This window comes from Fukomys damarensis, unplaced genomic scaffold, assembly GCF_012274545.1.
Source record: "Fukomys damarensis isolate Sample0158 unplaced genomic scaffold, DMR_v1.0_HiC HiC_scaffold_3, whole genome shotgun sequence".
Lineage (NCBI taxonomy): Eukaryota > Metazoa > Chordata > Mammalia > Rodentia > Bathyergidae > Fukomys > Fukomys damarensis.
Window position 1 is genome coordinate 42,726,075 of NW_022900915.1, and position 23,894 is coordinate 42,749,968.

At 41.0% G+C, this 23,894-nt stretch overlaps 1 long non-coding RNA gene across 1 annotated transcript in view; it reads left to right on the forward strand.

Annotated features, from left to right (window-relative positions):
- Positions 1–671: 671 nt before the first annotated feature.
- The window catches only part of LOC104871291, a 41,236-nt gene continuing 18,013 nt past the window's right edge, over positions 672–23,894 (forward strand). The window contains exons 1-2 of the long non-coding RNA XR_782803.2: positions 672–748; positions 5,690–5,812. This is a non-coding gene — a long non-coding RNA (uncharacterized LOC104871291). The remainder of the gene's footprint in view (positions 749–5,689; positions 5,813–23,894) is intronic.

Here is a 23,894-nt window from a genome sequence, read left to right on the forward strand (position 1 = left end):
AGTAGCGGAACCCACACGGGTACAATGTGGGTCACAGCCATGATCATCCAATAAGGTTACAAGTGTAGTCACTTAGGTAATAGTGGTCCAATTGGGAAACATAACAAGTCACATAACAAGCATGGATGGAAAGAACAAAGATTCTCCTAGGAAGCGGTGGGTCCAGCGGTATCTGGTCACCCACCAGGGCGACTGATGTTGCTCTAGACTTCCTTAGGCCCAGTGCTTTTCCTTAGAGGTCTGGTCATCTTGTCTTTGTCTTGAGGCCTGGTTTTCAGCTAGCGCATCTCCAGTCACTGCTGTGGTGTGTTTCACCTTTGTCCTGACCTTCTCAAGGACCTAGCCCTATCTGACTGCCTATAGTATTTCTACCTAATGCAGCTGTCTATAATATTATTCAGGTATTGGGAGCATATACTCATAAAAAAGAAAAGGTGAAGGAGTACTTGTGCTTTTTCTCTGCTGCATACCTACTCTGTCTCTGTGAAAGCTTGGACATTGAGTTTGGCTGTTTTTAAGTAGCAAGTTTTGAGTTATGTGATTTCAGGATGAGGAAATATCATGAAATCAGAAGTGATGGAAAGGATTTACAAACGCAGGAAAGACCTTGGAGGAAAGAAGGGAAGAAAGCCGCTTCCGGTAAATAAGTACTACATCCGGTTTCCGGTCTCCGTGGGAGGCTGGGTGAGGAGTCGCTTGGAGACCAGCCCAGAGCACTTCTCCAGAACCACACGCCCTCTAAGCACAGGTAAGATGCGGTGTGGCCCGGCTGGGGCAGCGCTCACTGCCTAAGCAGTCTGCCCTCAAAGTAGCACAGGAGCTGCTAACGGGGAAACGCTCCTCCGGAAGTATCAGAGGGAACACTGAGGACAGTGGCCCTCTTGAGCTGATAACGCCCCCTGGGTAGCTCCGGTCCTGAAGAAAGAGTGGAGCCCTGGGCTGAAGGCTTCTTCTGAGCGGTCCTGATGTGCACACCCCCCCACCAGCTGATGGGACAATGCAGCGCCGAGGACTGGCTGACCCAATGCCCCCCCACTCCCGCGGCCTGGTGGGAACTGCAAGCAGCAGTTTATTGCCTTTCAGGGTAGCTGTTTCTCATTGTATAGATGTGCTTGAGTGGATAGATAATCAAGAGTTCTGATGCCAAAGGCTAATTTGCCCTGGCTTGGGAAACGCCTGGGTTTTTTGAAACCTACGCAGCATGCATTATATTGACAGGTTTGCATGTTTCTGGCTGATCACCAAGGTCCCCCTTCCAGGAGGATGGGAAAGTTGCCGCCTGAAGTTTTCTCACAGAGTTTACCACTGGCTCTGTAGTGGAATTGCTGCAGTGAATAATCGTCTTTCCCCCTGAAATCTTAATTGGGCTGGCAACGTATGTAATTACCAGGATGGAAGAGGAACCTGCCATGAATGGAGGACAAGTTTGGCTATTTGTGGACAGCCTCAAAAAAGTCGATTGCTAAAAGCTCCGACCACCACTGAACTCATTTGAGGAGAAGCAGCTTTTGCTGTTCTTCAGCCTGCCTGGCTTTCAAAACTCAGTGCTTTCAGACCTCAGAAATAGGAATTTTTAGAAAGTGAATGCTTGCTCTTTAGGGAGGTTTTAATCTCTCTTTCAAATGCGCTTATTGAAGTTCAAAGCCTTTAAGTCTGTCAATGGTTACAAACCGATATACTGCAACACTTCAATTTGCAAAGATTTTTTTTTGGGGGGGTTCCTATTTCTTACTTTATTTTTAAAACTTTCTCTTAAGGGGGAAAAAAAAAAGAGCTTCACAGGGAGAGCCTACAAGGGGTAAATTATAAAGATCTCCTGTGAACATCAGGACTACATAGACTCAAGTGTAATTGCCACCTTAGTAGGAAAATAAGAGTATTTATTTTTTACCTTTTCACCAAAAGAGTATGCACTCCTGGAAGTTCACAGAAGGTCAGTGGCAGAACCAAACCTCTACTTTATGGAAACTACCAAAGCTAAATTACACATATCTTTAAGAGCCTGCTGATTGCTAAGCAAAGGCTTCTTTACAAATACCACTTTCCAGTTCAACCTCAGAGAAGCCTCAAGTCATGTCAGATCCTTGCAAATAATAACGAGCTTCTTATTTTCTCCTCTGGCTTCTGACTGGATGGAAGCTGAAGAAGGTCTGATGTTCCAAAATAAGGCTATGAGATTTGGATCTCCGGAAATGGGTGAGCTAGATTCTTCGTGCAGGTACGGCCCCTCCTAAGAATATATTACACGGTTGACATGCAAGCAAATCTGTGCAAATAAGTTGGAACTATCATGGACTACACACACACACACACAGAGTCATGTGTTTAAGTCCTGATGAATAGGAAGTGGCCATGATGTATAAAGCAGTGTGAGAGAGCTGAATGTTCCTAATTAGCAAAGATCAAAATTATGAAAGAGAAGAGTTTACTTCTAATACCCATTTTTTGGCTCTTTTCTCTGTGGCCAGTGTTTTTACTAACATGCAGTCCACTCTCCCCTACAATTGTGTGTTTGAGAAACGTGTTTGCAGTTTGCATTTGCTTAGCTTGGCTTTTGCTTGTTAGTTGAATGTACTCGATGATACTGAGGTCATTATTCATTTATCCAGCCCCCAGAGCCAACCCAGAGGTAAGTGGGGACCTCGTGAATCTTCTTTGGATGAGAGTGTTGAGACAGCCTCCCCTCTTGTGATGAACCTAACATGGTCTGCGCCTTGCTGAGTTGATTGGCTTTCTGAGGTCTTCTTAAGAAGGTAGTTTGCATCCATTTTCCTAAGAATGACTCTAGTTTCTCATTCTTTATGGCTGAGTACTACTCCATTTTATAGAAAAACCACATCTTCTTTATCCAGTCTCCAACTGATGGGCAATTGGGCTGTTTCCAAGTTTTAGCTATTACAAACTGTGCCGGGATAAACATGGGTACACATGTATCACTGTGGTATGATTCCTTTAATTATTCTGGATGCAATTGAGGCCATACTCTTAAGTGAAATAAATAAGTCGCACATGTGTAAGTACTGAATGGTTTCTCTGGTGTGAAAAACTAAAAGTGTAATAAGATCCAAATTGTATAACTGATAATGTGAAATAGGAAGCAAAGGGCTAAAGGTGTAGGGGAAGTGGGAAGGGTAAGGGAAAGGAAATAAGGGACAAGAAAAAATATGAGAAATGGAAAAAAGTCTTTGTAAATAGGGGAGGTTGGAGGGAGTGAAGGGAGGACAGGGGATGGGGAAAAAATGAGAACCAAGACCTGTCATGTAAAGGTACAAGATCCCAATGATGAATGGAACTATACTGTATACCTAAAATGTACCAATAAACTCAGTAAGATTCATAGGAAAATGGATACATATTGAAGATATACTCCTAAGTGAAATAAATAAGGCACACATGTGTAAATACCAAATAGTTTCCCTGGTGTGAATAATCTGCAATAATACAGATGATCCTAATAAGATTACTGACATTGAGAAATGGGAAGAAAGGAGCTAAAGGTGTAGGGAAGGTGGGATGGGTAGGGGAAGGGTAAAAAGGGAAAAGGAAAAAAATGTGAGAGAATAAAAAGATGGAAATAAAGTGGTTGTAGATGGGGAGGGGAGAAGGGGGTGAAGGGAGGGCAGGGACAAGGGGAAAAAATGAGAACCAAGACTTGTCATGTACAGGTACAAGATCCCAACAATGAATGTAACTGTACTGTATCCCTAAAATGTACCAATAGACTCAATTAAAACTGGAAAAAAAAAAAAAAGAGCCGGTTGTGGTGGCGCATGCCTGTAATCCCAGCATTTGGGAGGCTCAGGCAGGAGGATCACTATGAGTTCAACACCAGTCTGGGCTACATAGTGAGTTCCAGGTCAGTCTCAACTACATAGTAAGGTCCTGTCTCAAAAAAAAGAAAAAGAGGATAGTTTATGTTAAGGGGGAATAAGATGATCCTCAGAGTCTTTTAAATTCTTGAAAATGTAAACTGCCAAGAAATCCTGTCCCTCACATTTTGGATGAATGATAGATCTGGTGGAACTGGTTTTGTTTGTTTATTTGTTTTTCTTTGTTTTGTAACAGTGCTTGGAAGAGTTAAGTGTGTTTTCTTTAAATTTCTATTTTAATACCAGGAAACACTTTCTTCTCTGAAAGGTCGTAACTCAGTATTTCTTCAGTGCCAAAAGAACATATGTAACATGAAAAGCCTCGTTAAAGAGGTTTCTGTCTTTGCTAAGGTGACAATGATGATGATAATAATTATGACTGTTACTTGTTTCATTTGCATGGAATTTAATAGTTTCTAAAGTACTTTCATATATATTATTTCATGGTATAACATAACCAAACCCTTGCATAATGCACAGTGAGCTGTATGTCAAGGCAGCCCATGGATTATTGGAAGCTGCAGACCAGATGTTAGGAGTGGTAGAGAGGCATTTCTTGGCAGAGCACAGGAAAGTTCAAACTTTTGTATAGACTAAAATGGCAAAAGAATGAGAAGAACATGGACTAGCTTTGTTGAAGAAGCCTCTAGACAGGATCAGGGTTAGCAGAGGCGTGAAGACTTGCTCTGGGCTCACAGTGGCTTGGATGCAAGCAAGATGGGTATTGCTGTGTGTCATCCATACTCAAGCACAGAAGCTCCCGTATTTGGCAGCTTTTCACTTGTGGACTCCTCATCGATTTGTAAACAGATCTGCTTGTGGAATGAGATTTCCTCCTTTGTTCTATCTCTGCCCATTTCATTCACTGGTTCTTGAGCATTTCATGGATCCGTCCATTCACCCATCCTCCTCTGGCATGGAACCACTGTGCCGTGCACTCTGCCTGGTGTCGGACAAGTTGTTGACCCCATGAAGGGTCAGACAAGAAAATAACCAAACTTATGAAGAGTGTCCTGAAGGACATGGATGGGCCAGTGACACGGAGACTCAAAACCTACTTTTGAGAGCACCGATCTCCAGAGCACACTCTGTAAAGGAAGTCTTCAAGGCTGTCTTACGGAAAACACATTTCTTTGACGAACTCTCGAATTGCTCTTTCATAGCAAGACCAAATGGTCCTGATAAATAGTGACGAGGAGAAAAACAACAAACAGAATTACATGTTTTTAATATAAGGCAGATAAGATGCATGTGCAGACAAAATTGTGGATATTGGTGTTAGAAACATGCCCTCTGTGAATGACCCATTTGATTTTTGAGAAAAAAATTCTGCTAAATACCCTGATAAGTTTATTTAATTCTGTACCACTTTTGAAATACTGTATGTTGAATAAGCCTGTGCCAGTTTGAAATATATCTTGATCTCTGTTCTCTTTGACTTATTTCTTTCTGTTGTGCAAAATGAGCTTGGGGACTCCACACTAGGCTACAGCTCCAATCTTTTTCAATCTTTTTTATTTTGAGACAGGATCTCTTTTAAGTTGCTAAGGTGCACAGGCTGGACCCCAACTTGCAATCTCCATGCCTGAGCTTCTTAGAGAGGTTTGTATTTGAGGTCCTGTCAAAGCACTGTGATCATCAGGCCTCCTCACGGGCCATGTGATGAATTGATGCAGATATTTTAGGCTGCAACTTCTATCTGTTTCATGTAAAGCAAAAGCTAGCGCAATGTCCCTTGTTAATACAAACCAATGAGACGACGTCATGGTTCCAAGGAGTGAACCTGAGTGATTGCTGACACATTTCTCATTTTATCAAAGTGACCTGAATTTCGGATATGTATAAAAGTGGAGATAAAACAATCTGTGACTTACAGTGGATGCATCAGGGAAGGAAAGGGATGGATCCTTGAGTGAAAACCGTGGCAGAAGAACAAACGCTAGGTGAGTAAAAGCAAACAGGTGAGGAGAAACTCAGCTCACATGTCACAAATCTCTTGTCCCGTGCTTGAGCAGTGTCTCTCATCAAGTGTAGAATTCTTTTCCTGAACTCGGAGAGTCTGTAGCACCTCTGTAACACCCAGCAGGGTCATCCGGGGGCCCAGCTTCTTTGCCACGGTCAGCATGGGTACATTGCTCACACAGATCTTTGTATTTTAGCAATCTTTAAAGTCACCTGCACTTGAAACGGTGATATCAGAACTGGGAGCAACAACCTAGGAGAGAGGGGATGGTATTCTGGAATTGGGAGTCTCACCTCTCACATCCGGTCTCTAGCCCCGGGGAGCAGTTCTTGGCTAACACAGAGCGTAGTCACGGAGAGGAGTTTATGAAGATCACAGAGAGTTGGTGGTGATTATTCTTCTGAAAAGAATTTGCTTCTTTGAAAGGCATAGCAGGTAGAAGACTCTTAGGATGATAAAATTCCCTGGGGTCTATCCAGTCTGCTATCTGCTGCACCAGAAAGGGGGCCCAGTGCCTTATCTTTGCAACTTTTCAGTTCATAGTTTAATTGTGGTGACCTTGGAGGGATGGGGGGTGGAAAACTGTCTATGAAATCATCATGTACCAGCTCACATTCATCCAATTCAGCAAGCATTTAAATCCCTTACTGTGCGTCTTGGATTATTGCCTATAAATGTTGAATGAACAGTTTCAGTTCATCTCTTTTCCTTACAAAATGGGAACAAGAGACACACACACACACATAAGACAGAGAGACAAAGACAGAGAGACACAGAGAGAGAGGACTGATGGCTATTTTACCTCAGAAAAAGTTAAAATACTGTTTTACGGTCTTCTGAAATTATTTGAAATGAAGAAATAAGGAAAAAATAAAATGTAGAGATGATGTAATTTGCTCAATAGGTTTTTACTATTCAACTCTAAAAGTTAATCTCTATTTTAGAGGTTATTATTTCTCTCGACTCCATTCTGTGCTCAAGATATTAAACCTAAAATAGAAATATGATGGTGAGGTGTGCCGTTTCGATCCATGCTATCCTAGCAACATTTGGGACGAGGCAGAGAATGGAAGCATTAAGGGTTACAACTCAGGAGCTGGGGTGACCTCTTACAAATTCAGAGTCAGTCAAGTCAACTCAAGAGTTCCAAGATGTCCTCAGATGACTCTAGCGGGCCCCCTTCTTTATTACTTATTCATTATTCATTTTTGCAGTATAATTAGGGTATAGTAATGTAAGCACAGGCAGTGGTAGGAGAAAACATTCTGTTATTAAAGATTAGCCTTTTTTCTTTTTTAAGAGTAGGAAACACTTGTTGAGGGGAAGAAAGCTTCTTTCTAAGAGAGACAGAACACGGACCAGAAAGCAGGTTGCCCACCCACCCCGCTTCTCAAATATGTTTTATACAGCAAAGCCATGTGGTGAGGTGGGTACAAAGTGGGACAAAACTATAAGACCCAGTGGAAAGTTAGTAGGTGGGCATGAGGTGGAACGAAACCATGACCAACCAATAGGATTACAAGTACAGTCACCCAGGAAGCACTGATTAAATGGGGGTCAAATGGGGAGCAAGTCATGTAGCAAGTGTACAAGGATTTTCAGTAAGGGTGTGTGTGGGTCAGGGATATTTCCTGGGAAGCCTGGGTTAAGACCTTGGCCTTTCACCCAGGTGATTGATACCTATTTAGAATATCAATTACTTCTATTTTCCCTCAGGGAAGCACAAGGATATAGTAGTTTCTCTCCTTTTACAATTATGGCCACAGTGAATGTGCCTTGATTGTCCTCCATGTTGGCTTCTTGAGGGCGGTCCTGTCTAACTGCCTACAAGATATCTAATTAACTTACCTATCTGCAATGTTCCCCCCTTTGAAGAAGTACCTCTAACTGCTATGAGGGGGCAAAGGGGGAAGATAGCTCTGGCTACTTGCAGCTGAAGAGGGTCGCAGTTGTGATCAACAGTTAGAGTTACTCTACAGAGAGTCTACCTAAAGGTCTTAGTTGGTGCCAGGCATTGTTATCTTGGTAGCTGCGTAGCTTTTAAGTCTGGAGGAGACAAAACCAAAGAAATAGTGAAGAATGCATTGGGCAAATTATAAGGTCAGCAGGATTGTTATGAACATAGCCCACAAAGAGGATAAGGAGAAGGTCCAGGGGACTTCAGCGTCAAGCATAGAAGTCATATTGTATAGTTTAGCAGTTATAAGCTGTTTATAAGGTTGACCTTGTAGATCCCGGTAAAATAAGTCTAGCACATTTGTCATTGGTTCCATTTGTGTGGCTGCTTGGAGTTTGGCAGCCTCTAGGCAAGAATAAACAAAACTTTTAAGAAATTAGAGTGTGTATAATTAAGCACGAGCACACTAGAATGAAAGGGCAGGTTGAGGAGAAAGTCACACTTAGAAATTGAAATAGTGATTGAACCTGCTGGACTTAGATTCTTTCATTGATAGGTTATCTATAAGTCTGATACTTTGTCATAAGGCTCTCTAGTTTTAGCTATAAGAAGATAAACAATTTGAAGAACAAATTTCACTAAAAAATAGATGTCTAGCTGAACTCTTATAGATTTTACCATAGTTTTTTCCTAATGATCCATAACCATGGCCAGCTACTGGTAGAGCTGGAAACTGCCAGAAGGGGTCAATGACTGGAGCCCCTTTTTATATCTAGCTTTATTAGTGTGGCATTATTTTTTATTCTTTTCTTCTGCATGTTTAAGATGAGGTTAAAGTGAGACCTGCGTCAGTCAACACGAACCTCTTGCTATCTATTATCAAGGTCAGTTAAGTCTCTTCATGTATTACTTTGGAACCATGCATAGAGCCTCTCAGCTCCTCTGTCAGTGTCAGCTGTTGGGATGTGTCATGGCCTTGCTTGACCACATTGCTTTCAGTGAAAGCACGGGAGACTTTTCCCTCTTGATGACCCTCATTTGGCACACAGTGTACTTGTCATCTAGTACCCAGCAATCTCCCTGCTTGGGAGGGTGAGTGACTTACCAAAGGTAGAGAAGTTTCCCACATGTCCTGGATCTTATAGACCTTGAGAAGCCAGGGTCAAAATACTGGCCGTCCTCATATCCCAGTTACCTTTCTAGTTCTGGTCTCCAAGCCTTAATTGGTGAACAACCAGAAGAGAAGATCAGTGACATTAGAAGTGCAGTAGGAGCAGTGAGCTTAACTGTTATAATTCTGTCTGGCCATTAAGCACTTTGAAATATAAAGCAGTTAGTGGGCTTTTATTTCTTATCAGCCATGGTTGTTTTAGTAGTTTAATCCTTGCAAAATGTTAACAGAAAACAGTTATATAGTGTAGAAACTTCAGATCAAGAGCCACATATAGTATATTAGCATGACAATCATGATGACATTTTCTTTGTAACAATGTCCATCTTAGTATGGAATAATCTTTCAGTCAAACACCTCCATCTGATCACGACATTAAATGACATAAAGAAAATTCTTACTTGTTATTTGTTATCCTTTAGTAGGATGCCATATAAAGAGAATATAAATATTGACCTATAAATGTACCTTAGGAGTTCATAATGTCTAATCTCTAATTTTAGTGTGTGCCATTGCTTCAGCTGTTGGGTGACAGGTATCTCTTATCAAGTAGCTGAAGCACAAGAGAAAGGCAGATACCCGAGTCAAAAATATCATTACCATAAATATCCTAGAAGACTTGTATACCTAGAAGGCATGAATATATATATATACCATGAAATAACAATGAGTAGTAATTACATGAAACCCTTTGTCCTTTAATTTTGTCTTGTACCAAGACCATTTTAAATAAAACCTTATTGTTTTCCCATAGAAAATTTAGCCATTTGACTATGGCCAATGTATACATATCACAATAATATGTTTAGCAATTATTTCCCACAAGGCTTTGGAAATTACTGGGGTCCCTTTGTGAACAAAGGCTGGAATAAATTTTTCCAGGCAGCCACTCCTTTATTTACCAAGGGGATGTCCAGTAGTTTCCCTAAGCCCATGAATCTTTTTTTAAAATTATCTTAACAAATTTTCAGATAACCTATGAAAGCCAGATCATAACAATTAACAAATTATTTTTTTACCAATGAAAGATTCCTGAGTTATTATATATAGACAATATGTACTGTATTTGAAAAACCAGTTGACATTATTTGGATCATCTGGCAACCTGGGGGAAATATATCTTTAGTGACATTTATCTATAAGCAAACCTAAGTTATAGGCAAGCATCTTTAAAAATCCAAAATGACAAAAGAAAAAAACAACTCAAAACAGCTGTACATGTTATAACAAATTGGACAGGCACACATACACATAAGACAACTTTTTTATAAACCAAAGTACACTCAGATATATTTGGCCAAGTTGAATTATAGTAACTTTTATAATTTTTAGGTTTATAATTATAAAAAGACTTGTCAGAACTTTGTGGATCAACTAACAGAGATCGCTTGTAATAAGAATCAAAAGGAATAAAAATCTTCTACACCTGTGAAAGCAAAAACAATTTTAAGATGGGCCCTAAGCTGACAGTTTATCTGACTGGAATACCCAGCTACATAGGCTTTGAGAGTTTCAGGATTAAGCCTAGATCAGTTTTCTGTATGGCCCAGAAATAAGTGAAGGTCAGCTTTACTCTGGAAGAGTTCTAGGAAAGGCAAACTCACCATTCTGGAAGCTTTGTTTTGAAATCCAGCAGCCACAGAGAAGTGAAGTGCCTCAAATTAAATACTGTTGAGAACTGCATTGTTTCTCAGGGGTAGGAGTAGTGGAGAAGGGACATAAGAGTGTCTTTAAGAACTAAATCTTAGCCATCTCAGATATAGAAGGAGAATTAAAATCAGAGTTTTTCCAGAATGGATCTGCAATCCTTAGCAAAACATATCTCTAGAGACAAAGGCTATGACTGACTCCAGTTGCGTAGCCAAGCAGAAAATTAAGCCAATAGTCAAAGAACCTCAACAGCTGCTTTTTGCCTCTTGAAAGAGAATAAAGTGTTTTAACTATATTGTTTAGGGCTTGTCTTTTAAAATAAATTATTTTGAATCTATAATATCTAATTTATGACTTAAATACCCCACAGGCTGTTGAGCAGCTCTCTGATCTTGTAAAAACATTCCCAAAGCCATGTCTTACCTTTTATTAACATACAAACTGGAGTGGTGTCCTGTAGGCAGGCACTTAGAAGTGCTTATTTGTGCTTCTGGAATGCGATCTGGGAATACTGTCTTTTGGGTTTTTCTGTGAGTTTATAGATGGGTCACACAATCTCACTATATCCTTCTATCTACAGGTGACAAAAGCCTGTAATTTCTAGAAATCTTCTTAGTGGTTTTAGGGTTGTGGGCTGTGGAAAGGAAATAATTGGTTTAATTTTTTCTTCCCCCAGTCTTTGGGTTCCCTCAGATGTAATAAGGCCTAAGTATTTTACCTCAAGGCTGCAAAGCTATGCCTTAGACCTGGAAACATTACAATCTCTGTCTGTTAGAAAATTCAGCAGAACACTATTGTCCTGGCTAGAAAGCTCTTCGAGGGGAGCATAAAACTCTATGCCATCTAAATAGTGCAAGACTGACTTGGGAAAAACTATAGTATTTCCTTTTATCAAATCAGGATCTAGGGATGTCCTCATCTCTTTCTGATAGTTGACAATTTAAAATAACTGAAAGACTTAGTTCTCATATCTCTTAGACCTTTAAGAATACATCCCTGAAAATGTGTCCTATTTTAATCTCCTATCTGATTAGCAGGCCAGTAGGGGTCTTGTATAGGAACGGCTTGTGCTCTCGTAGAAACCAGTTATTCTCCTGGCTGCCCATCTTTTGAGCTTCCAAAATTAAGATAATTGTTTCTAAGTGTAATACTATTTGTCTTTCATTAAAAAACTATTTGATTTAAGAGCAATGTTACATTTTTCTAATCTAATCCATAGATCTAAGTTCTCTAAAGACCTCAATGTACACATCAGCATCACCCAAAATCTTTATTAGGTCTCATTTAATCTGTCTTAGATCACTGAGAAAAAGACACACGAACACAGGTAGTCCCATATTTGTCATTTACTTCCTGTAAGGGATATTGTCTTTGAGGGACCTGAACAACATGGCTAAGGATGGACATAGCCTCATGGAGGTTTTAATTATGGCTGGCCTTGATACTCCTTCCTCAGCACCTGGTGGTCAAGGTTTAAAGTTGTCTTTGAAACTTTGTTCTCAGTGTCTACAGGGTGAGGAGTAGCCTCAGGCTTAGAAGTACTGCGTGTCTTAAGGGTGAGGTGTCTCTCATTACATTTACACTTGAACACAAGCAAGAATTACTTCTTAATGTAAAGAAAATCTCAACATAAAGATGATTTGACTATTTTCTCTCTTTTACAGTATGATGCTAATTGTGAGATAGCATCATAGTACTTTCCTCTGTGTACTTGGCTTTAGGAGGTAGGCACACCATGAAAAGTTGTAGAGAAAGACTAAATTTCTCCTTACTACATTCCAAAGGAGTGCAAAGTTCAGATATGGAGTTCCTAATCTGAAACAAGAGAAACAAATATGGCATCCCATAATTTCCTACTTGATTCCTCTGCCCCCTAGAGAATCCCCCAAGATTTATTCCACTCCAGGGTAGGTAGCTACAGTCTGGAGAGAGACCCAGAAAATAAACTGGACTGGACTATCTTCCCTTTACCAGCACACGATCTTATCTTCCTCAGGTAACTCATATCCTTACTCCAGTAAGCACTCTCAAAGCACAAGTTACAATTGACTTCAGCTATAACCATCATGTTTAGAGAAGGAATTATTGCTAGCAAACCAAGAGATTCAAACCACTGCTTTCTATTTCCTTGAAAAGGAGAGAGGAAAATAGTTCAATTGAATTAGTGCACTTTTCCTGCAGAAGAGATCCTCTCCAGAGATGGAAGTCAGAGATTCTGCCCTGGGTCCCAGAGCACAGAAAGCTCTGAGAAATTTCTGTTGTCTACCCAGTCTTTTAGGCAACTTTTAATAGCAGTAAGACAAGGCTACGACTTTAAGGTCCATTTTAAATTCACTAAGTATTTGAAACTCATAGGCCTTCCTAGCAGCCACAATCTACATTAGTAAAGGCATCTTTATCAACTTCTTATGCATGTACATGAAGGAAAAGAAAGCCTGATCAAAATTGCCTCATGTTCTAGTTAGCATGTAAAAACAAATGCAAGTTACTGATTGCTGTTTTCCCTAGTGTAAGACAAAACAGTTGTTGAGAGTTATCTTAGTCTGACTTTCTGGAAGGAGGAGCAGACTACAAGTGATTCTCAAACCAACTCTCAAGTTGGAGAAAAGTTTAAGGGGAGTTTGTAACTCACTAGCAGAGAGAAAAAGTCCAAATAAAGCTCAAACTGGTTAAACATTCAAAAAAAATTACCATATAGCATTTTATGAGTCACAGTCAATGTTCCAAAGTCCATGACCTATTGGAAAAGGCGTTTTTTTCTCCCCTACACACATAAATGATGAAGACCATGCCTAGGAGGTAGGGAGAAGATTTGGTAGTTTTTAATCTATCAAAGATTCCTTTCTTCTTTTTCATTTGTCTAAGGGTCTGTCTTACTAGTAGTAGTGAAAGCAGCCCAAACCTGAAGCTCAGCTCTTAATGGAGGGGCTCTGACGACATTGTTTCAGATCACTCTGAGGCAGAGGATACCTGATGATCACGGACAGAGTTCCCCTTTTGCCTCACAGAGAAGCACGTGTAGGACAAGATGTTGAGATTTTCTGCTGATTACCTGATGGGCTGTTGGGAGCTAGTTTCTTCTGAGGGACCTTTGGGTATCCTCCAGAGAGTAGCCCTGGCCACGACCCCTCAGTTGTGACCTAAGTTTCTGCTAGTTCCATGCAATCAGATATCTGTCTCTGAAAGGAACCCAATTGCCTATCTGGTCAATGTTCCACCCCCCACCATTGGCCTCAGTGGGAGTGGGGATTCACCAGAGGGCAACTGGAGAAACCTGTCCTCTGCTTTGAGAGTGGCAGCTGCCCTAAAAGCAATTACTTTACTAGCTGGCAGAGTAACCACCATTTGTTTACAATTCTGTAAGGGACAGATAAAAGCCTGAACTGTCTTTATCTGAGACAATTTTGTAAGACACCCATTTTACAGCATTTTGAAGCAATTAAGTGCAAGTGCTACACTTACAAAACAAGAATAAAATGTAATTTTAACAAAACACAATGCATAAGAAAAACAAGAAATTTGCAAATACTTGAAACAACAACTTCAAATTAAGACACTTTTGAAACAAAAGCTGAAACAAAGGCCAGAATTTGTGAAACAAAAACCAGAATCTATGAAACAAATGAGTTACAGTCTATGAAGCAAAAAGACCAAAGTTAGAACCTATGAAAGAAAACTTACCTCTGACCAGTAATCTCAGAGGGAGACCTCCAAAATGATATAAGGAGAAGAGATGTATCTCCTAAACCTGCTAGATATCTGAAACATGAGTTCATGTTCTCTAAAATTGAAGAATGAATTCTAGGAACAATGGAAGTCAGAGTAGGAAAAATTTATTGAGGGAAAGAAAGCTTCAGTCTAGGTGAGACAGAAGGGGGACTCGATAGTGGGTTGCCCCAAAGATTATCCTTGGCTAATATTTAAACACTGCTTTGATATACAAGAGAAAAATATTTGCTTATATTTTCCTTCTTTGTATTTAGGGTTAAAGTTTAAGTAGCTCTAGTACTGTGGTGTGGGAGACACCCAAATAGATTTCAAATAAAGGGTAGGTGATACCATTTCTGAAATGTTGCCTTGGAAGACCACAGATTTCTCTTATCATTCTGTTTCCAACTCTGTGAACCATAATTCTACAGTGGACTCTTGACTTACAAACTTGGTCAGTTCCTGAGAGCTGGTGGTAACTCAAGTTGGTTGCAAGTCAATACAACTGAGATGGAGATGTTTACCTGGATACACCCTATAGATAACAAGAAGCAGATGAATCTTCCATTAACCTAATTAACCCAAGTTCTTCCTATGTTAGGCCAGTCACTAGTGTCTGCAATCCTGAATAAGGATTCCATCCTTCCCTGAAGACATTTACTGAGCTTCCCTTCCAAGCATATTATGTCATTCACTTAATTACTGAGATCTTTTTTGGTATTTAACTGCAAAATACATTTTACAGAGATTGCTTGATAGAATATTATTTCTGGTAACATAAAAATAATCCCTGTTGCTATTAAATACAACCAGCAAAGAGAAAAGACTGCTAGGATTCATCATATTCAGCATATAATTAAGCTATTATAAAAGCAGTCATTTATTATATGTGACCATATTTACATTTTCTGTAACTGTGTTTTCCAGAAGGATTTTCTTGCAAAAGAATGATAAAGGAAGCCAATAGCCATTAATATTACATAGATAAATGTCTTGTAGAAAGGCAAAGAAAGATGCCAGAAACACCATAGGCAAATTTTCTAGGAATTGTGGATAGCTGTGCACACCTGGATTTCAGCCATTTTTTGACAGCATATAAATAATATGATATAACCCAAAGGAGCTCGGGAGAAGTCAGGACAAGCTTTTCCTCAGAGACATCATTGCCCTGCCTAAAGCTGGACACCAATTAGAATGTGGAGAAACAGCCTACGGTTTCTCCTAGTGCATTCAGCTCAGGAACACCCCATTCCTAGTTTTGTACCCTGAAACAGTTAGCACATGAGCTCCCAGAATGAGTAGAATCAGGACTGATTTTCATGCCATAACTTGGCTTTTGCATTTGTTGGAAAGGAAGGCTAAGACAGGGTCAGTTTGGAGCCTTGTTCAAACACTTTTCAGACTCACGGTCGTTCTTATTTTCCATGGAATTTGGTTAAACTCTGCCTTTATGTTCACTGTTACCTCTTCTAGTGTCAGTCTGTTTCCCCCATGTACCCCACTCAGAAAGTACTGGGGGAGCGTTGATAGTATTTATACACTTAATCTGCCTGTGCGTACTCAAACAATGGAAAACAAAGAATTGCCCCAGTTATTCAAAGTCCTGGTGGTCAGTCCCTTCGTTAGGATAACCAACGAAGGACTTCACTGTTTGAGTGAATTTAAGTGTCCACATAAAATCGATGGTTGAGAAAATAATCAGAACTGTTTTTTCTTTTTCTTATATGCTTCTGATACACGACAGTTGCCTTTATCCTGGAGAACTGGTACGTGGATGTGTCACAGCTCAGTCACTTTGTCCCCTTCCCTCCTTCCCTCTCCCTACTTTCCCGTTCCCTGACCCTGTTCCCATTTGCCCCAAGTCCACCTCCCTGTAGGAAGTGACTATGTCATCAAGAGGACCTGTTAAATGTTTCCCAGTTATGGGGCTGGGGTGGAAAAAGATAAAGGGAAAAGAGAGGAGATAGGGTTTGTTAATACAGCGTGCATTTGCATATTGGTGGGGAAACTATGACAAGTCCTACAACACATACATTGATTTTGTTGGAGACAGCCGTGTTTTAAAAGATTTGGCACGGGAATCTATGTCTCTTCCACATAAAAATTACAAACATTCTGAGATTAGCATTTTGCCATGCGCACTTTCTGGAATGCTAATCTGGACAGACCTTCCATTTTATAGATGATAAAATTGAGTGTTATTATTAAATTGCATGCCTAAGATACCATAATGAACTAGCGGCTTCATTGTAACTCACTCGGGACAGCTGAGTTAGGTAGAAATACTGTAGGCATCAGATAGGCCTGGGCCCTTGAGAGGGTCAGGACAGAGGTGCAACACATCATCAACGCAGCCGGAGGCACATCTGTTGGAGATGAGGCCTCAAGGACAAGGTGACCAGAACTGCACACTTCCTCAGACGACAAACACTGGGCCTCCTGAAGTCTAGATAGATGTCAGCCACCCCGACCTCTGGACCCACTGCTTCCTAGGAGGATCTTTGCTCTTTTCATCCATGCTTGTTACGTGACTTGTTTCTCAACTGGACCACTACTATCTAAGTGACTGTACTTGTAACTTTATTGGATGATCACGGCTGTGGCCCATGTTGTACCCACATGGATTCCACTTTATAGAACCCTGCTGTAGAGTGGGGTCCCCAGGCTGCTCACTCAGGACCCCTTCTGCCCCTCAGGAGCTTTTCTATCAGTAAATATCTTCCTACTCTTTACCTCCATTGTTCCTAGAATTCATTCTTCGATTTTTAGCCAGTATGGACTTGGGAGATACAATATTTCATATTTCATCTCTGGTATTATTTCCTGTAACAGCTGGGCCTAAAATCTGGGCTCATGATGTTCTAAGCTTCACTGCACCACACCCACCTTGCTATGCTCATCTGTAGCTGGTGATTTTGCAACACTTATTAAAAAATGAGGTTCATCTGCATAAAGTAAAATACAGATTTTTTTTTTTGGTGCACAGTTCTTTGAGTTTTGAAACCACCACCAAAATTAATAGTTCCATTTATTTCTTAAAAACTTTTTAGTTGTTTTAAAAGTGTGTCCCAGAAAGCATTAAGGTAATTTTAATAGTAACATGCTTGAGTTTAAAATCTGTTCAAATGGACTTCAGCCTGGTGTGGTGGTGCACATCTGTAATCCCAGTTACTCAGGAGGCTGAGCAGAAGGATCCTGTGTTTGGAAAATGAAAGAGATAAGGAAAATAGTCCAAGGTGAAGCTGTGTTATGAGGACACACCATGACAGGGTTGCCAGTATGGGCTCTCGTGGGGAAGCGACTGCCTGTGTCTACAGGTGAGAGAAAAGGAAGAGGGGAGGTGGTACCTGGGTCCTAGGAAGGATTCAAAAGGAAATAAACACAAAAGCTCTGAATCCAGGGAGTGGCGCTCTCCACTAGAATGCAGTTCTTTCAACCCCGCCCCATGACTTCTGTAGTTTTTCCTTTCTCTACTCTCCACTCATTCTTTCCAAGTTCCATTCCTGAAGTGAAGCAGAAGGTCTCCTCTCCTCTCTTTCTCCCCGTGCCTTTCTGTGAGACATAATATTCAGTGGTGAACTAGAATCATCATATTTTAGTTAAATACTGGTCATTGGAAGCCCCGAGGAATCACTCAGTTTTGAGAATGGAACTCCTAATTTCAGTTTCATATCATCAGTACATTTATGCTACTTGATTATAGTTTCCCGTGAATTCTGTCCTCCAAATACCATGCCCTGCTTTGCTTCAGGGGCAAAAAGGGCCCAGATGGACACCAGCCAATCTCAAATGCATGGACTTTTGTCCAGTGCTGCCTCTTGACAGCTGCGGGCTGAGTAATGGGGCAAGAGAGCCTCCTGGTGCAGGGCTCCGCTTTTCCCTGCACCCCACACATCCTCTTGGGCTTGACTTTGGCCTGGCCTATTTATTTCAAGAAACAGCCATCTTTAATCATGCTGGGCAGATACAAGAAATAGATACTCCTCAGGAGGGTGAGTTGCTTGCTGTGTGCGCACTCCCTGCCCAGCTTTAACATGAAAAGGATCCAGGAGGAGAGAAAACACAAAGCCCCAGAGAAGAACAACAACCGCCATATGCGGGCAAAATGAAAGTGAGCTGTGTGTATGGACTCTCTGTAGGGACTGCACAGCGGAGAGAGGAAGCCGCTGGGCCCCTGCCAGCCAGTCAGATGGCTGAGCCAAGAAAACACAACTCCGGTGTGGCCCGACTGTTCCCCATGTGTGGCTGAGCATCAATCCTGCCCCCTGCTCCATCTGGGGGCCACGTGGAAGCCAAGGCTAAGGGATAACCCCAGATTCGGCCGCCAACTCTCTGCCTGCAGGGCAACGTGGTTTTAGAACAGCAAAATGCACTAGAGCACTTCAAATCTGTGGAAGATCAGACTGCCCGATGGGTCACTACCACAGTCAGGAGGTTTGTCTCATAGGGAAGAGGGGACGAAGTGTTTCCTGCTGTCAGCAAAGGTCATGGCTGGCACGGTCCACAAGAGAAAAGCAAAATGAATTTATCAGATTAGAGGTTCATATGACATTGGCACCTTTGGATTGAAGGCAGAAAGACCCAGGAAAAATGATCCATTTTTATGCTTAGGTTCAATGAAGCACAGATAGCCACATAGAAATCCAATTTGACCAAAAGGATGGGACCTTACAGAGAGACCAGAAATACCAGCAAGTTCTTGTTCTTTCCTCTCGTGCAGGATTCCTTCCTTCTACATATAGGGAAAGACCCTTTCTGCAATGGGGGTTTATGATCTACGAGGAAACAAGGTAGGTCTGAGAATTTCTTTCTGACCAACTCTTACAGAGAAAGATGAGGGGAAATTGGAGTACTAGTCTAAAGCTAGCTTCATGGAAAAGGGTTCTGGTTTTTCAAACCATCTCGGAGAAGAGGAATTCTAGTGTCTATGGTTTGCCTCGGGAAATAACAGAGTGAGATACAGGAGGAGGAGCAGAGAGAAGCTGCTTCTGAGGGACTTGAACCCAAGTCTGGTTGACTTCAAGTCATGAGGGAAAAGAGACAGCCCTTGCTCAAGAATGAGTTTGTTTGTCAAATGACCCTGGAAGGAAGCAGATCTTTTGGCTACTTGAAGGTTATCGGTCACCTTGGTCTTGTCTTTTAGGTGGTCAGTACTGAAGTCTTCCTGTAGCATAAGCACAGTTCCCCATTTTTGTGAAATGCTGGTATTAGGAACATATTTTATTCACTGAATGGTAATGACTAATCTTTTGCAGCTAGGCAAATACATCAATGAATTAATCCACACCTAAGGATAAACTTGAAGAGTTTATATGGAAAATCTGTCCCCTCATCCCTTTCCCAATAGTCAGGGAAAGGTCCTCTGAGTTACACTGTTCGTTCTCTCCATCATTAATGAAGCCCCCACGAAGACAAACCTGTAAGGAGATGTCATGAAGAAAGCATTCCATGTTGCTTCACAGACAAGGAGCCATCTGTGAGCCACACCACGAGGAACACACGGAAGATGTGGTAATATCTCAGTTCAGTCTACAGAAGATCCAGGGACTTTTAATCCTCTCACAGCATTATGGGCCACTTGGCATATTTGTTTGGAAGATTGCATGTGGGAAACAGACTTCTAATTCCTCTCCTAACTGGTTTTCAAAGGTAGAACTTATCCCATTACTAAGTAATAAATAACAGCAAACCCCTATAGGCACACTGGGTCTCTTATGGCCTCACATCCTTGGCAAACAGCTGAAAGAATGTATACGAAAGATAACTGGAAGGTAATGAAAGACAGAATCTCCCTCAGATATATTTTTCTGGGAATTTACACACGCAATCCTTTACCATATCCTTTTGGATATGGTGATATAGACATGACAGTCGCAATGGAATGAACACAAAGCTTTATTAATGAGCCCCACAAATGGAAATAAGAATTTCCAAGAAACCTTAAGGAAAGTACTTTAACTAATTTTAATTTTGCTTTTTTGTCTCTCAATGTAATGTGGGAACACCCATACCATAAGGAAAGTAAATTCAAACAAATTCACTTATATGCAAATTTCATAGCACTAGTATTTGTGGTAAAGCTTAGATCCCTTATTGATGTGTGAGCCCTGATAAAAATAGGGGCCCAGCTAAAAATCTGGGGTTATCAGCAACTCCCAGCAAAGTCTTTTATACTAATGTAACAAAATGAACTGGAAAAATTAGACTTTGGATGTTAATCTTAGCTGTGAAATCAACTGGATTAAAAGACTCCTGCAGAGTTGACTGGATCATACCAGGGCCATGCTTTCCAGTGGATTAATCCACCAGTGTTCACAGCTGAAGGTGCCATTAGGAGTTGGGGCCAGTGGGAGAAGGTGGGCCACTAGGGACAAGACATTGGAGGCTGTGACTCTTGCTCTTTGTCTTCCCCTGTGTTCTGCTTGCTGCTTCCTGCTGCCATATTTCTGCCTTGGAGCCAGCCCACTATGGACTGAGACCTCAGAAACCATGAGCCATTTCTACTCCTTTAAATTGCAAGTTTCAGGCACTTTGTCCTAGCAATAGGAAAACTGGCCAATATACCAACCTACTTATTTTGACTTGGTTTTTATATGACTCCAATGGATAATATAAAAGTATATAAAAGTGCTCTAAAAACTATAAGTCATCTTATAAATAAGAGTGTATTCTACTCTACCTAGACAAATGATGGCAGCATAACATTAAGGGAAAAAAGCATACAACAGTGGATTTGATACAGTATCCTATCATTTTGATGAAGCTCAAAAACAAAACTGAAATTCAATTGTTTAGCCCATTTGCACTTGTGATAACATATATAAAATACAGAAAAAAATGATATGCACAAAATTCTTTGTAGCTCTTATTTCTCATGCAGAGACAAGAAAATAAGTGCAAGTGCAAGAATATGTAGGCAGCCTCACATTGTAGCATTTGGGTAAGTGGCAGGTTTGTGAGCATTCATTATATTATTATGTTCTAAAAAGTGAATTACCTATATTTTGGGCAGTGTGTATTCATTACATTACTATCCTCTCCCAGTTAAATTATCTGTATTTTATAATTATCAAAGTTACAGTAAAAAGACAAAGAGCTCGTTCCAGATGGTGCTGTTTAATAATAAGATAATCCATAGTCTAACTTGGTCCTTGAGTCATTAAGGAAACCTCTCGGTTTATCTTCTTTTGTAATTGTTTCCTTCCCGCCTTCCTTGCCTCCTCCTTCCTCTTTGCTACCTGTTCTTGCCTCCTCAGATGTCTGTTGAGCATTCAGGAGCAGCAGAAGTGTGCAATCTAAAGCATGCTTTAGGACACTTGGGAGGCTGGCTTTGCCACCCGCTGCCTGGGCTGGAAACAAGGTCACTAAACAACTCTTTGCCTTGACTTTCTCACCCTTAAAAGGAGAGTAAAAGTCGAATTTCCTTCCCAGGGCTGTTGACATTCAGGGAGCTCATGCTTGTAAAATGTCCCATAGTGGTGTTAAATTCTGTAGGCCTTGTGCTGGCAGTGAAGGTAAAAAACACTGAGTGAGATGTGATTCCAGTCTGGGCAGCTCCCTGCCACTGCTCTTCAGAAACAAAAGTTGGCTGCTAAGGGCAGCATGGTGTTACAGAAGCACCAAGAGTTTAAACAAACAAATAAACATTCCTCTGTAGCACAGGATTTGAGAAGGGAAAAACAACTCGAGCTTGTTATCAGGTTGGATCAGGCTCCTGAGCCTAAAGTAATCCTTTGTGTTCTCTCTTTCTTGCTGAAATAACTTGAAGACTCCATAGGTGGAAATGGTGCCCCATGATATAAAGCAATCAGACTATGCAGTAATTACCTTGATAAACTCTTAGCAAAATATTAGACCAATAAGAGTATGGTGAGCATCTGTTGTGACTTTCTTGTTACTCCAGGACTGTTATAAATTGTGACCCTAGGACCAGGTAGCAGACTGTATAAACCTAAGAGAATTCCAGGAATAAAAGTAAGATTTCAGTCAAATTAATTACAACAATGGGATGAGAATTTTGCTTGCAGGAATTAATCATTCATACCATTTTCTGAGTCTCAAAGGATAAACATCAGTTTGGGTTCACTTTGGTGGTAAAAGTACTTTTTGTTTTAATTTTGGGGAGAGAATGCCCTACTTGACAGGCCCATTAACTGAAAGTTCATGCAAAGTCATGATTTTTGTCTTAGTTTGAGATATCTCAATTTAGTATGAGACATAGTTTATCTTACTTTCTTAAAGATAGCCAGATTATGATGAAGTTGTTACATGAAAACAGCCAGCAAAGAGCTATGATGACTACAATAACCAGACGTCTTAAGAGGAAATATGCAAACGTATGCTGTGGGCTAGAAACAGATAAAAGGTTATTATGAAGGTCAATCTAGAAGCAGAAGGGATGAGAACATAACAAAAAGGATAAAGTAGAAGGCAAAAATCTAGATGTGTAAAAAGATATGAAAGAGTCCCTGTGTCCGTCCACCCCTCCTCCTGTGGAGAGGAAGGCTAGTGCCACACAGAGGAGGGTAGCCTGCCTGTGTCCAGGTGGAGCCCAGCTTCGGTCCCACACTGCGCCTCCCATCCACCCAGGCCGCTTCCTGATGTGTTCCAGCTTAGGAAGGAGGATGTCGAGAACCTGATGGCGCATCCCAAACTTGAAGACGATTTTCAGCTTTGTCTTTATTCCACATGACTGGGGAGGAGAGTGCTGGTCTGATGGCCCCAGAGCGCCACACACACATGGTTACCCGAGTCTGGCTTCGGAAGCCCATACACATTTGCCAGGGCCAGGCCAACAACGGCGTCTCACAGCCTGCCATGCAGGGCAGCCGGGTGTCTCCTCGTGCATCCAGGCACTGAGCCTTCCTCACTCACGGAGGGACTGTAGACTGGCACACCTACCACGGAAGTCAGCGTGGACCTTCCGCAAAAAACCGTTCCCTTTCTCAGTATCTTCCCAAATGAGTTCGAGACATCATATTACAGACATCACATTGCAGCACAGTTTATAAGAGCTAAATCTTGGAACAGCCCATGCGTCCACTAACAAATGAGTGGATAAAGGAAGTGTAATGTTTATAGTCAGTGGAAAAGGATAAATTAGTCACGTGTAGGAAAATGGATGCATCTTGAGTCTATAACGTTAAATGAAATAAATTAGACCCCAAAGCTTAAATATCAGCTTAAATGTATAAATATATTAAAAAGTAAAAGAAAAGATAGAAAATAGGAAATGGGGTGATAGATGGGAAGGGGGACCAAGAGATGGGTGGATGCGGAGGTGGTGGGGAGGGGAGGGGAAGGGGAGGTAAAAAATTAAGATGTGTTGTATATGAGTACCAGCTTCCCACAATGAATGAATGAGAGATTATACGCCGTGAACATATGCTAATACAATTTAAAAAGTGAAAAAAAACCTGAAGAAGCAAACAAAATAAAAAGACCTAGGTCTTTTTTGTTCTGTTTAATTTACCTCAAAGAGGTGGAATCTTAAGATCTTTGACTGGGATTTCTTTCACAGGATTGACCAGGCACATTTTGAGGGTTTCTATTGCTTCTTTAGCAAGATACACATAATAGCCCCACAGAGCCCGGGTGTTTGCAGGGTCCTGGGAGGGTGGTCTTCCCACTCCACTG